Source organism: Buteo buteo, chromosome 13, assembly GCF_964188355.1.
Source record: "Buteo buteo chromosome 13, bButBut1.hap1.1, whole genome shotgun sequence".
Lineage (NCBI taxonomy): Eukaryota > Metazoa > Chordata > Aves > Accipitriformes > Accipitridae > Buteo > Buteo buteo.
The window spans coordinates 2257083-2274099 of NC_134183.1; positions in this window are offsets into that span (position 1 = coordinate 2257083).

Genomic DNA, 17017 nt, shown 5'->3' on the forward strand with positions numbered 1-17017 from the left:
GGGGCTCTGCCCTCCTCTCTGTTTCATTTCTGGTTCTTTCAGAAATGAAATGATGTGCTGGCAATGGCAACCCTTGTGTGTACTTGTATCTATGATGCTTGACAGCATTGCATCATGTCACGTGGAGGAGGAAAGGAGATGTCTTCTAGTTGAGGTTTCTCAATCCACATGATCATTCGGCCGGTGCCTACCTGCACAATGTGGATTTGGGGTGTTTGGTTTTGGTGTTCTGGTCTTGTCCTGTTCCTGATGTCTTTAGGAGAACATCTTCAGCCAGCATGGTCCTTTGCTGGCAAGAGTCAGATTAACTCCACTGAAGTCAAAAGCTCCTAGAACAACAATCTGCTGGGAATTATGAATAAATGCAAATAGTATTTGTTTGATTTACTTTTCAGGTCTGGCCAGGAAACCTTCAAGTAGCAGCACTTTCCCTTTTAAGCAGGTAAGTACTTTTTTAAAACATACACGGGAATGTCTGTGCTCGTCTGTTTATTGCTATAAATCTTTCTGTGCCTGAGCTTTTAAATAGCGATTCGCATGGTAACTTCATGCTTGTGAAATTCATGAATGTGAGGAGCTGATGAACGGAGCGGCCGTAGTGCGTGGTGGGACACCTACCCCAAACTGGAAAGGGGGAGAGAAATCGCGGGCGCCTGGGGAATGGGGTGATGGGGAGAAGAGGAGAATGGGGTTGGAGGAGACCTGGAGAAGAAGTAGGTGATGGTCAAATCTCTGGTCCAGGCTGGGGGACGGCGATCTGTGGCAGTGGCACAAGGGAGGTGGGGCTGTTGGTTCACGGGAGATTTATTTCATCTGGGGAATCTGATCTGTTGGGGTGAACGGGAACATAAGGAAATTCTTTGAGAAGAGGTGGTAAATGATCAAATCAGCTGAGATTTTTGGCTTAAATATTTTGTTTTTAAATTCTATAATAAAAAAATATTTTTTTAGTTTTAATATTCATTTTTTCAACATTTTTCCACAAAAAGCAGAAACTTTTTCAGGGGAGGGGGAAGTGTAACCTAACCTCCAATTTTCTGTCCCAAACCAGTTTTGACCAGCCATACCAACAATGTAATCATCAGAGGGTTGGTTTTTTTTTTTCCCTCCTTAGCAAACACCAGGCCAAGTATCATTTAAAAAAAAAAAAATCACCAATAAAAAAAAATCACAGCCTTTTGCCATACATGGCTGGTGTATTTTTCCTTTGGAAGTTGGCCACCCCAAGCACACACAGGGCTCTCTGTGAGCCTACCTCACCCTCCAAGAAAGAGCAGAAGAGAAAAACTCCCTGTGACTTGGATGGGTTCCTTACGGGGGGGAGGTGGGCTGGCGGGAAGGGGGGCGAGCGCAAGGCAGCGTTTTGAACTAAGTTCCTTTTTCTATTTTATTTAGATTAGGTTCTGCTCAGCAGGGTGATTTCTTAATTAGAGCAGCCCAGTCTTGCAGGCCTGTCGCTCCAGACCCCTGCTCTGCCTTCTTAAGTTTCACGAGGGAAGTTGTCGTGCCTTATTTCCTGAGCTCTAATATTCGAGCAGTGTGCGGTGATTTCAATGGGAGGAAAAGACATGTAATTTAATCATCTTTATTAGATTTTGGGCGAAGGAGGGGGCAAAGCAGTAGGAACCATGTCCTCTGCTTGTCTCTTGACTTTCTCTTCTGCTTCTAGTGGCCAGAGATGAGATTTCATGGGAGAAGGAGCATAAAAGCAATGATCCTAAAAGACCACGTAGCGATGGACTTCTTGTCTTATGGGTATGAAGTTTTCCTGAGCAGTAGCTGTTATCTCAGTCTTGCGCAGATCCATGACCCTAAACTTTGATTTTTAATCCATTTGCCTACGTGAAAGGGAATCCCATCCCTCCAAAGGGTATTACTGGAGTGGGGCGAGAGGCTGGTGGTGCCAGTTCAAGCAGAGTGAACGGGGAAGCAAAATGTGGAAATTTGGAAGTTTCAGGTGTTTTCTGGGAATCCGAGGAGGGCGGGCAGCGTGCTGCAGCTGTCCTCTGCCGGGAGCGCGGCATTGCCACCGCGTCACGGGCACGGCTCTGCTCAGCTCCCGCTTACAGAGAGCAGATGAGACCTTCTCCCAGCCCCTCCGGGCCACGTGGGGGAAAAGTTATACGAACAAAAATTGGGGAATTTTGAAGCTGGAGACGGTGAGGAAAAAAGGCTTCGTTTCACGGTAGCGGCTCAAAAGTTTGATTCTTCCTATTACCCTTACTGCGCCGAGCTGATGTGAAACGTCAGCAGAAGGGATGCAGTCCGTGCGCCGAGGGGCACTGGGACCTCTGCATTTCGGTGGATGGTGGAGGAGGAAATCTGCCCGCGGCAAGACCTGTTCGCGCTGACTTGCTGCCTGCACATACGCGCCATATGCCCCATCTTAATACTTAATGTAAATCAATTCTAATCCATTGACGCCAACGAAGCCGGGCTATTTTAGCCGTTGAGAGCCTAGCCTTCTGTATCGTACGCACTCAGCTGTGACTTCGTGGTTTAAAAAATATTAAGCAACGCTCAGTGGGGAGCAAAGGGGCACATTCACATTTAATTCAAATTAAATCAGATTCTGGATTTTTTTAATAAATTCATTTTATGGCTGGAACAATAGCGAAAGAAGCAAATGCTTGTTACCTGGAGACACCGTATTCTCTCCCTCTCACCACATGGGTTTGAGTTATTATTTTTTCTAGCTGGCCCTATGAAAGCCTCCTGCGGAGGATGGGAGAGGTTTATAACTCAGTAATAGGCTTCTCGCCTCAAAGTGGTTCCAGTTGCTCTCAGCTGGGTTTGGATGTGATGGTTTCGATTACGTGCCGTCAGTGGGCGAGAGCCGGTCGTGATTATGTGCAGCGCATTTGCAGTGGGCAGCAAATGGGTGCGGGGTGCTGGGGGGGCAAATGGGGTGATGCTGAGCCAGGGAGGAGCTGAAGCACAGGTGGCTGCTCACACCCTCCTGGTACAGGTGATGGTCGGGGAGAAAAACATCTCCTGCATTATCTGAGTTTGGCAGTAACTTTAAAAAATGACCTTTCCCCCCCCCCCCCTCCTCAGGGGGTCACTTTGCATTTGAAGAAGGAACTGCATCACTGCAGTTGTGACTGTATCAGGATGATAAGTTTAAAGTGTTGCGTTTAGTGGGTTGCACGGTCCCAATCATGGGTTTTAGCAGCTATTTTTCTGGGTTTGGTGTATCTCCCCAGGTGCAGCTGCTCCATGGGCAGCAGTGCTGGGGTGGAGGTGGCTCCCTCATTTATCCTGCTGGTCACAGGAGGAAAAACGAGCTGGAAAGCTTCCACTTTGGGGACAGCGATGTGAGTCAGTAAACCACTGTAGCATCACCTGCGGCACGACAGGACCGCGGCTCCGCGGAGCGGGGTATCGCGAGCAGTGGAGGAGGAGGGATGCTCTGACGGTGGTGCACCGGGAGAGGCACTTGCCAGATTTGGCGAGTATTGTCAGGGCTGTGAAGAAGACCTTGTGTAAATGCTGAGCGGGATGTGCTTGTCCCAGGATATATCCGCGGTCCTTCCCATCCTTCCCGTCTGTGTGGGAGCCAGCACAAAGCTGCCCTGTGGAGCAGGGATGCTTTCGTAGAAGGTGTTGCTTGAAAAGCCCACGATACACCGTCCCCAGGCAGACGGGCTGTGAAAGCTGCTGCAGGTGCCAGGGAAAACTTCTGCTAGTACATCCTACCTGTGTGTTTGCATCACGGAGGGACCGAACCTGCCCCCCGCTACGGCTGGCAAAATAAGTTGCTTCAGCTGTAAGCTGTGTTTTGGGGGGAAGCTGCGGCAGCTTGGAGCTTGGTTTCTGGAAAGCAGCATGCCTTGTGAGAGAGGGAGAAAGAAATTACAAATTAAAACCAGAAAGCCCCTTTTCCCTCCATCTCCTGATGTCTTGATTCAAGGTATGCATAATTATAATCGTTATTTTTAAGGGCAGCCCCCCTCCACCTCCCAGGGTCTATGTTGTCTCTAGAACCACCCTCTGACTTTTGATTGCAAAAAAGACACTGGAGGGAAACTCTATCTGCTGAGAGTGAGGCACCTTCAACCCCTCCTCCTCCTCCCTGAGACCATCCGAGCTGCAGGGGTAGGAAAGGAAGAGGAGGGAGCGATGAAGGTCACCTTCCGCTGCCCCGGGAAGGTAACGAACCCCACGCAAAGGGCCAGGTCGAGCTCTCCAGAGTCATTATCGCAACAGGCTGCGAAAGGTTAGGGAGGAAAGAGCTTTTCGGAAGTCTTTGCCCACTAATTGATTGCGAAGAGCGGAAGGAAGGATGTATCGAAAAAATGAAAAAAGCCCCCGCGCTGTTCGTAATCCCCCTCCTCCCCTTCCCGAAACGCGCACGGCCAGGAGGCAGCAGGTTGTAGTTTTCACTGTAACAGAGCAGAAGGGAAATCAGATTCAACAGGAGCAGGGTCTCCTTTCAGTCTAATGGCAGATGTGGAAAATGTTTTCTAGCATCATTAGAAAGGACAAAAAGCACTAAAGGCTGGGTTGTGCCCTGTCCCTGCCCCGCGAGGAGTGCAGGAGGATTTGTTTTTGCCCTGTCTGCTGTATGCAGCTCTTGGCACATAGCATGGCATGCCTCCTGCTCGCCTCGCCTCGCCTGCTGGCATCCCTGCCAGCGTGCTCCAGCCCCTCTGAGCCACACGTGGTGGTCCTTTAGGGTAAAAGTTGCCCCACCATCAGCAGATGCTGCACCCTATGTAATGCACGGACCAGGGGACTGTTCCGATAAAACCCCGTTTGTGAAGGGAAGTGCTGTTTTTAGCATGAACGGGTAGAAGTCGTGCCCCCAGCATTTGCAGCCAACTTTGCAGCTAGCCCAGAGCCAGGACAAAACACTGAAAAACCAGTTTGACTCTCCCTCAGCCCATGCAGAGACAAAATGCACTGCAGCCACGACACGGGGGTTGAGCCCAAACCAGCTCCAGCCATTAATGATACCCATCTATCGGCTGAAATATGAGGGGATTAGCACAGAGCTTTTCTACAAATTCTCCTTGCATACAGTGCGTCAGCCCATATGTTTCTGTAGCCTTGAGAACGGGCCATGGACAAGGTCTCCTGGGGAAAACCAAAGTACCAGGTGCTCCACAGGGTCCCCGGGGTGGGCTGCATTGCACGGACGGGACAGAGGCTGGAGAGGAGATTTCTCCTTCTGATTCAGCCTTAGAGAAGCAGCTCAGCAACGTACACTAGAAGGGACTGTTTGAGAAAGAAGTCCTCGCAATGATCAGGGCTTTCTGACCCCAGGTGAGATGGTGCCCAGAAGTGAAAGGCAGCTGCAGAATTTGCCTCCTCCCAAGACTGGATGAAACCAGAGCACTTTAAGATGACACAGGGCAAGAATTAATCCGCTCAAGTGGCACCAAAGGATTGTCTAAGTATGTTAAGTATCTCCTGGAACAACATTGTGTCAGTATCTACACCAGGCAGTCTAATTTCATAATTCCTAATCAAGTCTTTGGAAAGAAAAGAGACAATTCATGCCATCCTCTAGCAGCTACCTCTCCTTAACCTTTCAGTCTGGCTTCCAGACCCAGGAGAAAATGCAGTGGAAGAGATGAGCTGCTCTTCTGGGGAGCAACTTCTTTGTCAACGTTAATGAGTGAATCCTGGTGCAACCTCAGGACTGTAACTATCATCATTGTTATATTGGTAAGGAAAGAGGAAAAAAAAAAAAAAAGGATTTTTAGAACTGACAGGATTTGCCCAAGTCACCTGGATAAAATTGGGAACACTCCCTGACCGATCAGGAACAGACTGAGACTGGAAACCAGTTGCCTTGATGCCTTGCTCTAACCACTAGACGACCCACCCTGTATGAGCAAACGGAATAAAATTTGAAAGAAAACAAAAATCTGACTTGAAAAATGTGTTCCGCATAGAACCAGAATGTTCAGCAGAGAAAAAAGGATGCAGTCCAAAGTTTTACTTCCAGGCAAACATTTCAAAATGGACTTATAATGTACCCTTTCATTTAGATTTTATATGAAGGTTTTACTTGAACTTGTAATGAAGATGGAAAAATCCGAGGTTACCATGGCTACTGGCACTTTGCCTAATACACTCAAATCTTTTTCCCCTAATAAAATAGATTTCAGAACCCCCCCTATAAAAAGGGAAGAGTTAAAGACCCTATAAACAACTGTAGGACGAAGAATATTATTCTGTGTAAAGCAGGTTCTGAACATCATGGTGAGGTAATTATGTTCATTCTTTTTTTCTCCTCACCAATTAGGTCCCCCAAACCCAGAGTCCTGCTCTAGATGGTTCTCCTGCTAATAACTAGGAAAATGCCAGGAGTGAGAAAATTGGGCGGTGGTGAGCAAAGTGCCTGGTACTCTTTCTGGAATGTTCTCCTGTTGGTTGGAAATGCAGCTACCTTGTCATGTAGGAAGAAACTCGGTTATTTTGGATGCTCTGGCAGTCTGCAGCTCCATCCCAGCTGTGACGGACCCTCTTGGGCAGGCATTTCAGCCATGCCAGGCTCTGTGAGCACTCACATGGGCAAAATTCGAGATAGCTGAGGGTCCCCAGTACTGTACAGCAGTTGCTGCTGGTGAGATGATGCATATTTGACCTAAATTAAGGACTGGACTTGAGATCTTGTTTGGTTAGCATGTATGTCTTTATGGCCTGGGTCTTTGCTGGGAGACGAGCTAGTTGGAACCTTGATTGCAGGCAGAAAGCAGCTGGGAAGAGGTGGAAGAGGCAGCTTGTAGCCGTCTCCTCCTGACTGCAGCTACCTGGCAGAGACAGGAGACTTGGATCCAGCAATACTCTTCTTCAGCTTCGGCTGCTTCTTCTTCCTGACGTCACTGCAGGGATGTGTTTTTTGTTCGTGGGAGCAGAGAGGGCTCTGGCCATTCCCTTGTCCTTTGCAGGGTGGTTGTCTTGTTTGCCTGATGAATTCAGGTGAGACTGGGGCTTTTGTAGCTTTTGTCCTTGCAGTTTCCCCTTGAGATCTTGGTGGGAGCTGATTTGGGCCATGCAGGAAAGAGGTTGGGCTTTGAGGTCTTCTCAGAGGAGACTGAGCACGCTGAAGTTTTGGGGATGGACGGACAGAGTGTGTGCACACAGATATCGCTAGGGCTGGTTGAAAAACGGTTGTGATGTTCGTGTGGGTAGGAGACAGCACAGACCATGGAGATCCACGATAAAACCCCATGGAGCTGTCCTGGCCCTGGCTCTGCCGGCGGGGTGGAGGGAACCGCTGATGCTCTTGTTCTCTTCAGGCTTTCGGGGGATCCTTTTAATGCAACGGCTCTTTGGCTTTTAAAAGTGGTGGCTGACTGCCAGCCCGATTTATTTTAAACATGTGTTTCTGATTTGAAAATGTCCAGATCCCAAAATCTTTAATCTTCTCACACCTAGGGATTTTTTGTTTTGTTTTGTTTTGTAAAAGGCTGAACCACGTGCACAGGATAATGGTTAGAAAGCAATACAGTCTGTTTAAAAAAAAAAAGAGAAGAAAGAGAAACAGAAAAAAAATAATCCAGCTGGCACTCTTCTATTATCAAAGCAAGATGCAGGATGGAGATTCGTGGATGCCAACAAATAAGGCTTTTGTTTGTCTCACCACTGCAATCACTGGTGAAACTCCCTGAACTTTGTGCTGAAAAAGATCCTAATAGATCCCTCCCAGATGAAAAAAAACCCACGGAGTATTTGTAAGGCTGAAAACAGGTTGTCTTCCTATATAGTTAAATCCAATCCGGTTCTGGTGTAAAACTGGAAGAATTGGGTCCCCTTGCTGCCAAAGGCTCAGCAGGGCAGGAAGGCTTTCCTCCTTGACCTGGGATTTGGGAAGGTCACTTGATCTTCCCTGCGTCTGCCACGGAGTCGGAGAGGAGAGGAGGTCAGGGCAGCCTGGGGAAACCTCTCCTGGGGAGGGGACGGGAAGGACTCGGGCATGAATCACCGGGAGGACTTCAAAGGATGTTCCTCCCCTCCCAGCGCAGGAGGAACAGCACGGGATGAGCCCTGCTCCATGCCGAGAGAGTCCCCAGGACGTTTCGCATTAGTAGCATGTGATGGAAATCAAAACTGACAGATTTAAAATGTGCAAGGGGAAAAAACTTTTTTATAGCAACCTACAATTAACGTGCGGCTCAAAGGGGCTATATATACAAACGTCTAACCGAAGACACTTGCTGCAGAAAGATGTTTTTTTCAGGCATGTGGCTTATTTAAGATCTAAACAAGCGATTAAACTTTCAGCTCTGCAGAAACGCTCATCACTTGCCAAACTGCTCTGGGAGTGCTACCGCCGGCTTCGGCCGGACCAGTGTTAGCAACTGCAAAGCGAGTTGACCGAGCGCCTTCGCAGGCTCCCTCCTGCTGCATTTTCGTGCTTGTTTGCTGCTCCTTGTGCTGCCTCTGGTGCGAAGGTCTGGGCAGAACAGAGATTAATTCAAAGCATGTCTGATAGATGGTGTTTTCTCTTCCCCGCTCCTCCATCCAGAAGCATCCTCGTGGTCTCTGTGGGTCCTGCCACCACCGACGGTCGGTATAGAGAGGTGCTGAGAGAGGACGAACACGAGGTGCTGTTGTACCTTCGGTGGTGCAGCCCACGTGAACACGGCAGCCAGCATCTTCCCGTACCTCTCCCGGGGGTGCTGTGCCAGCAGAATCGGGGGCAGGAGGAGAGAGCCGTGTCCCCGTTCCCCCCACGATACACGTGTGGGTTGGGGCTGCTGCCTCTTCCTTCTCCCCATTTCACTGTGGCTCTCCTCAGAGCGGAAGGGCTTTTAAATGTCTCCCTGTGCGTTAAGAGTTAAGGGGACTGTGCAGCTCTGAAGATAAGAAACAGATGATAAAGGTTAGAGGAGGGATCGCGTTTCCATTATGCAGCCTGTAAATGCAAACTAATTAGAATGCAGCCTCGTTTCCGAGAAAATGCAAAGAAAGAAAAAGAGCAAAAAAATTCTCCTTTCCTCCCCAGGAAAGAAGCCACTAAAGGCCTGAGAATATGGAATAACAGCTTTGCTACTTCGATGTGCTTAGAGCTGGAAAATACACATCAGCCAAGGTGTGCGAGCACGTGCAAGGTTGCTTCTTAGTGCTTGACTGGGAGTGCTGGGAGGCGGCTGAGGAGGTGCTGGGATGTCCTGGCCCTCTCCTGGGAAAAACCACTGCGGTATTGACCCTACCCCGGGACCGGAGGCAGCTGATCCCTGCCTAAGTCAGACCCGATTCTTCGTTGTGTTGGTCTGACGCTCAGCTGCAGGACAGGAATTAAAGCAAACCCAGTGGTTTTTGGTATGTTACGAGATTTTAGAGCACCAAATGAAAGAGTCTAGCACAACTTCAACACAGTTATTGCCATTTAAGAAGAAAGCACTTAAGCGTGTGCTAAAGTTAGGCATGTTTATTGCTGTTTACACCGACACAGATACCTGCTGGGCTCTCGTCTTACTAATGCAGAAGGGAAGCATGCCCCTAAATTTTTTGCTGACCTGGTGCCTAGGGATTTATTAGCAAAAAGGGCCTAAATGCTGGTTATTTCTGGGACTTTAACGCCTCCTATCCTTAACTATTCCCCAAGAGTGGAGGGTAGGTCCTTATCTAGTGACTTAGAGATGCTGCAGTTTCCCTCTACGGATCAGCTGGATGTGGATGTATGAACAACATTAGTGTTTAATTTTTTTTCTTTTGTTTTCATTTTCTTTTAAACTTTATTTTTCTCTCCTCTGCAGTTCATTAGCATCTTCCCTTTCCTTGCTTGCTTTCCCCCCCCTTGCTTTCTTCTGGAACCTAGAAGTATTTCACTGTGGCTTGCCAAATGATTTCTATCTCAGTGAAAAAGAACTTGCTATTTCCTGAAAACCTACCACTGTTTTCTCTCTCTCTCTCTCCCCCCCTCTCTCTAATACATTCTGAGTATTGAAACAAATCCAGGTAACTTGATAAGAAGTTAATGAAAACAAATGAATTCTGTTTTGCAAAGGTGCATTGAGGAGAAGGGCAGCAGTGTTTGGAAGGGAGGGAATTGTCTCTGCTGAAAAGAGATTTCAAGGGACATCTGGCTTTAAAATCCCCCGGTGCCAAATTTTGCAGGGGAGAAATGGCAAAAGAAGAGGCTCTGTAGTTTTCCACGTCTGTGGGTTTTTTTGTTATTTTAGATGTTGTTTGTGAGAAAGCGCTGGGATGACGTGGTTTGGTCAATACAATGCGATGTGGTTTCGCTGCCAGCTGTTTCGCACCGGGGGCACGAGAGGGGCCGCGCTTTCGGCCCGACGAACCCTGACCTCCCGAGGAGCCCCCGCTCCCAGCGTCGGTCCCAGCAGCCACCCCCCGCCGCCCATCGCGCCCACCTGCCCACCCTTCCCACAGCCCAACCCACCCTGGCACCCCATAACACCACGAGGAGAACCATGGCCATCGCTGCTCATGCCAATAAAATTCCCAATTTAGCCATTATCCTACGGGCGGTTGAAGAGCTGAGTCCCCCAAGGACCTGGGGGACGCAGCATCCAGCCGTGCTCTGGCTATTGCTCTCGGGCATTTCCACCATTTCCAGCGTGATGGAGATGTCACCGTTTCAAGGAGCGTTTCGGCAAGCTTTTATATTTTGTTTTCCATGGAGCTATTTTATGAACTGCACTGGAGCACACTGGGAAAAAAAAAAAAGGCAAAAGTCTTCGTTTAACGAGCTGATTCTTTTATTAGGCTGATTTTCAACGGCATTTTACCTTTCAGCACACGGGAAGTTTAGCTTTTAAGAAGTTTATTTCTTTATCGTGCATTCATTTCCGAAGGCTTCGCTGTACTTCAGGGTAGATTTCTGTTTGGTTTGGGACTTGGAGAAATAAGCCTTTGAACCGATCAGTTGTGGGATAAGGTACTCTGTTGGTTAGGTGGGTTTCTGTGTTCTATAACTCACAAATATCACCCAGCATTTAAGAAAATGGATGATCTTTATTTTTTTCTTCACCCCCTCCCCCTCTTTGGCCCTCCCCATCTTCTGTGTGATTTTTTATGGTCCGTGATTGGAAGCAAAAGGTCTAAAAGAGAGAGGAAATCAAGCCCGTCAATAAATGCTAAAAATATTTAGTGTGGCAGCCTCTGTATTTTCTTTTTTGTGAAACACTGATTAATATTCAGTGGTTGAAGGTTAATACCCCATTCATTTTATTCCCTTTACATCCTCTGCACAGCAGTTGCTGCTCCAATTTCGACTTCTAATTCATGCAAATCTGGTTCCAATCAGGATATTAGTAACTCACTGCATAAGCAGGAGGGGAGTTAAAAAAAAAAATAGAAAAAAATCACACAATTGTTAAACTTATCTTTCAGTACAAGCCCATACACACATATGGACACCCCAAATCCACAAGGCTGCTGTAATGAAAGGGTGTTCATTATGCATTTTTCTCCTTTAAAATACAGAGAGAACATCCACATAGAAGTAGTTTGGCAGGCTTACCCAGAAGTTATTGTTTTGATACAGCAGTGAAAGTCTCTGGCCTGGGTTACAAAGGAGATGGATGATAATAATAGCTCATGCTGAGCTTAAAATCTAAGATGCAATGCAGGGATAGGAGTGATCCGTGCTCAGGTGAGGTTATCAACCCCAGCTTGGTGCATGAAATGTCTAGGTGCATGAATAATGCAGAAAAAAATTATATTTTGTTTCCTCTCCCCCCATGTTTTTTTTTAAATGTGAGTGCAAAGCAGTTTCCGTGAGTGAAGTGGCTGCTTCCAGCCATCCAGTGTTGTCCGTGGATGCCTGTGCCCAGTTTTTCCATCCTCTTTGGAGGGCGATGGGGTTCTGCACCGCTGCGGCACTGTGCTCTCTGGAGAACAGGCTCCGCTGAGGACTGCAGGGGCTGGATGCCGGACCTCACGTCTTGCAAGGCGAACCCCGGTGATTCCAACCGTGTGGGCCGGATCCTGCCGCGGGCCACCTCTCCATCATCTCCCCCCGGGGAGGTTGCCGGCATGGACCCGGCCCTCGGGGAGGACCACGCTTCCAAGGCTGATGCGCTGCTCGCTCCCGGCGGGTTGGCGCGTTGTGCCGCGGCGCTTCCAGCATCTGGTCAGAGCAGACGGGCCACAGCAAAAGGTCTCCGTAGAGTAAACTGCTTAAAGCCCAGCGTATTTATCTTGGAAAACACGCAGGGTTCAGCCTTCCCTACCAGGAACCCCAGGTGAGGCTGGGAGCCAGGGCGGGTATGTCAAAACTTGCTGCCTGTGCCTCTGGGGGTGAGGATCGGGGTCGCTCGGATCCTGCACGCACAGGGATGGGGATAGCTTTGCTGCTGAGTGATGCTACCCAAACTCAGGGTGCTGGGAGAGCTACGGCATGTGGCCGTGCATCCCCATCCCAGCATGTGTTTCGGTCCCTGCGGCGGCGTGGCTGATCTGTGGCTCTCCGTGCTGGAGAGGGAACCCTCTGCCTGCCACCGCCCGCCTGTGAGCAGTTCTGATGTCCTCGAGCACCGCTCCAAAGTGGGAGTGGGGAGAGGAGTGTGGTTACGATTTGATTTAGATGGGCTATAAGGAAGAAATTTTTTCACAAGGGTGCTGAGATACTGGAACAGGTTGCCCAGAGAAGTTGTGGATGCCCCATCGTTGGAAGTGCTCAAGGTCGGGGCTTTGAGCAACCTGGTCTAGTGAAAGATGTCCCTGCCCAGGGAGGGTTAGACTAGCTGATCTTTGAAGGTCCCTTCCAACCCAAACCATCCTATGATCTACAGCAGGCCTTAGGCAGCGAGCGGGAGGAGGTGGCAGTCCAAGGTCTGGTCTTCACCCATGCGCTGTTGGACCGGGAGGCACGCATGAGCGTGATGGCCCCCTCGGACCCCCCAGGAGTGGCTGTGCTCCCTTCCTCTGGAAGATGCTGCTTCTACAGCATCTTCCTCAAAGGCAAAAGCATTTTCTCCCTCTGTGGATCACTGGTGACTTCAACTTTTAAAAATAAGCAAAGGCTCCAGCACAGCCCTGCACGCGATGTCTAGCCAAAATGCAAAACTTTACCACAGTGCACAAGTGGGCTGTGTTTTTCCGACCAGGGAACAACGTTAGGGCCCTTTCATCACCTTTCTTTTGCACTTCTTTTAAAAATGATTTAAATTGGAGGCAATAGTATTGAACCTCTGACACTCAGACAAGACTCTCTGAATCACACACTTAAACTGCATACATTTTCTATAACCACTTTGCTTGCAGCTCTTGTGGTTTGTTTTATTTTTTCTCCTAAGCATTTGTTCTTTCCACTTGGTTTGCTGTTTGTGCCATCTCTGTGAGATTTCATTTAATTTTTTGCCTCGATATAGGAGAGAGCGCTGGTGACCGCCAGGGGTTCATTTCCCAATCCTACTGCTGATGCACTCCAAAAACCAAGGCTTGCTTCCAGCCCTTCTTGAGCAGCAGCATTAAAAACGTTGTGCCGAACCCTCAGTCCCCACGTCTACCGCTGAGGAAAACGCACAGCAGAGGAAAGTCAAATTCCAGATTGCTCAGCAGAAAGGAAAAACCAGCTTGGAAGCCCCTCTGGAAAGGGGCCAAGCAATAATCTCATGCTGTGTGGGTGAGAATGGCAGCATCTCCCTTGGACTTAGATGGAGCAAGAGCTGCTCGCACCCACTCAGCATCCAGCCTGCTACATTTACAGCCCTGATTTTGAACCAGCTGAATGAAAATACTTGTGGGCAGCAAAAATAGCCGGTGCTGAAAACCTGTGTCTACTGAGGGTGGAAATTGCTGGGAGTTCCTCCGTGGCTGCAGCCGATCATGAGAACCTGTCTCATAAATAAGACACGGTTGCGCGGCGTGCCGCGGCTGCGGTCCCCTCTGCTGTGGCGGCACGGAACCCGTGCACCCCGGTTGCGGTCCCGGTGGGCTCATGGCCCCTCGACCACAGCACCACAGCCCGGTGGCTTGGAGGATGCCGGTGAATGGGTCAGTGAGAAACAGGCCTTTTTTGGGGGGAAAAAATGGTGCATCATGCATTTTTCCATTGCATCAGCAGAGTATGCAGTGGGATGGAGGAGTTTGTCACCCCAAACTTTAATGTACTTTCTGCTCCGTCGCTTAGTCTTGTGATGCCAGAGTAGAAGCGGGATTATATGGAGCCACTGGGGTTACTGCATCATCTATGGCGTGTTCACAAAGTGGAATTTAGCCCTCTGGGTATGTAAACATGCCGTGAAATGCATGCAAACCCAAATTTTCTATCAGCTGGCAAGATATAGTTAAACAATCTAATCTGGAGCCCCGAAGGGAAACGTTAATGCTCTGCAAACCTCCTGCTCTCGCAGAGGGGAAGACAGCGCTGGCAGAATGAGTGCCAGGCTCCTGGAGCCCCTTCCCACGGGAAGGACAAGCGGGCTCGTCCCCTGGCACGATGCCCTTTGGAGATCAAGGAGGGGAGAGCTGCCGTACATTGCTGCGGGGATGCTTTTGCATTTGAAGAGCCCAGAGCAGGATCGATGGAGCAGACCCATCCTTGTGCTCATGCGGGCCGGCAGCCGGTTGTCGGCCACACGGGAAAGCGGCTCCGCTCCCGGCTCTGCTGTCGTGGGGGTCCCGGGAGCAAGGGGTGGGCAGTGGCCACGGTCCAGCAGCCAGCAGAGGGAGAGTCGGACCCTGAAGCGTGGCTATTCCCAGGGTTTATTTCCCAGGAGCGCGGGTTTTGAAAGCTACAGGTCGCCGTTGGATTTTAGTGACCGTAAGGAAGCCCTTCGGCTCTCAGCAGCGAGAGATGGGGATGCCATCGCCGGCGTTTTGGTTGGCAGAGCCCAGTGCCAGTTAACTGGGTGATCTGGGACATGTCCCAGTCTCATCTCCTCCCGCCTCCTGTGCTGGGAGGACAGGGAGGAGGGACTGGGGCACCAGCCTTGTGCACGCAGCAGCTGGGGTTGCTGCCAGCGCTGCTTTGCCATAGCAATACAAAGAAGCAGGATGAGCCTGGCTTTAGCCTCAAGGTCTCTGGGGTCCTTTGATGGAGAGTGCTGGGGAGGCACAGGATGGCACGGCCACACCAGTAGCTGCATCGGTCGCAGGGGCTGCCTCGGCTCCCCCCTGCCCCGGCTTTGCCTCTCCTGCGGCGCATCAGGAGCACTGGCCATCAGCTGTTGGTACCTCTGTACTGACTCACTCATTTATTTTTTCAGTGCTTCCAGAGCTGGCTCTCAAAGCCCATGTGGAAATGCTTGAGCAGCCATTCTAACCTTTGGGCTGCAATAATTAGCCTCACATGGCATCTGATCTGCAACATGTGGCCCAGGCCATTACTTTGCTTTAGCTGCTTGTTAGGCCCTAATCTCTGTTTGATTTCAAGGTGAAACCGATTTGAGTTTCCTGAGGTTTCTCAAACGAGCTGCAGGGGTGCTGCCCCCTTCAATCCCGCTTGTCTCCTGCAGTCGAGCCCGCGTCTGGAAGGAGGAAGGAGTCAGAGATCACCTGCTGAACCCGCTCCTCCGGGTACCATCCCCATCACCGCGATGCTGCGGGGAACCGAGGCGACATCTGATTATATTTGGTCCTTATTGATCTGAAGTATCTGCAGGCTCATTTAGGAGCAGGTGAATCCCTGGTCACCTCGAGAGGAAGGTTTGCATCCTGCTTGCATGCTCCGAGGTGAGTACGTTGTAAATTAGCCACTTGTTGTTACAGATGTTTGAAGCTTTCCCTGTCAGCTTTGCATTTGGTTTCCCTTCTGCCCTAATTGAGACCAGAAATCCAATTAGACTATAATCCTGTCCTTTTTGAAGTCCCTGGCTGCAGCGTCACATAATCTGAGACGGTGGATGTTGTGCTAGTGATGGGACCAACTGGCCGCGGTGAAATCCTTCCCTCGTGCAGATGATGAAATGCATTTTTAAGATCCATCCATGTCAGGAACCGGCGTGTGCTGTAGTTTGCCGTTCCTGTTAGGGACAGCAGATGTTTAAACAAGGGGCTGTGGCATGCGCAGCCTTCTCACTGTTACTGATTAGGCACCAGCCCCTGCCTCATGCAGAAGGGACGGCCGTTGCTTGAAGTGGCTCCTATTTATTTGCACAGATGCGCTGGGTGAAGGGAGGTGGGGCAGATATTTCAGCAAGGCCCCCAAAGAAGCTTGTTTATAAGCGGCATTTCCTTGATTCAGAGATCTTGGGGGCATCTATGAGCAGCCCCTGCTTAATTCTGGCTGGAGAATTGCTGTCGCTGACTCTGGTCCGAGCCTTTAATGCCTGTCTCGGGAGCTGGGCATGGCTGTGCAGCTCAGCACGGTGCCAAGTGAGTGTTACTGTTGATAAGTTGGATCCTGAAAACATAGCAGTGCCCTGGAAATTGTTATCCTTACAATGCATTCAACATATGTGTATGTTGTGTATTTTTAATATGATTATGTATGTAGTGTGTGTGTATGTGCAGAGTGTACACGCATATTTACATGCATACACTCTTGGTTTTGTGCGTGTTGTGCAGAGACTCTGAGGAGTTTAGAGATGTATGTCACCATTGTACTTGGAGAATAATGAAGTTAATGCTCACCTGTGAGGCTTAAGCATTGTAGACTCAGTGGTTTCTGAGCCTGGGGGATGTCAGCGATGATCGTTCGGAGCTGGAAGGGGCTTGTGCAAGCTCCGAGCTGGCTGGTCAGCCGCAGTCCATGCTGCAAACTGAAACGGCTGCCAAGCCATCGAATCAACCCCCATCTCTTGGCTTTCCATTGCGAGAGCCAGCTGGTAGTTTGTGTATCTGCTGCCTCACAGTAGGCAAACTGCTTTGGGCTTGGTATTGACCGTGGGCTTGAGCTGGAGCTTTGAGCTCCTTTTCAGCCCAGGAGCACAAGAGCTGCAAGCTCAGGCAGCTCAGATTAGCTGCATCTCCCTTCTCTCCTTCTATCTGCTATAGAAAAACAGGAAACTGCACCAAATTAGCTCGGCAGCTGAGCCTCCCGAAAGCCACAACATGGCAATTGTAGGCACCACTCAATTGCTTTTTTCCTACCCTAGAGCAGCCGTGTGTTAGGCCAGCAATTTGATTTGGTGTCTCAGCCTGCTAT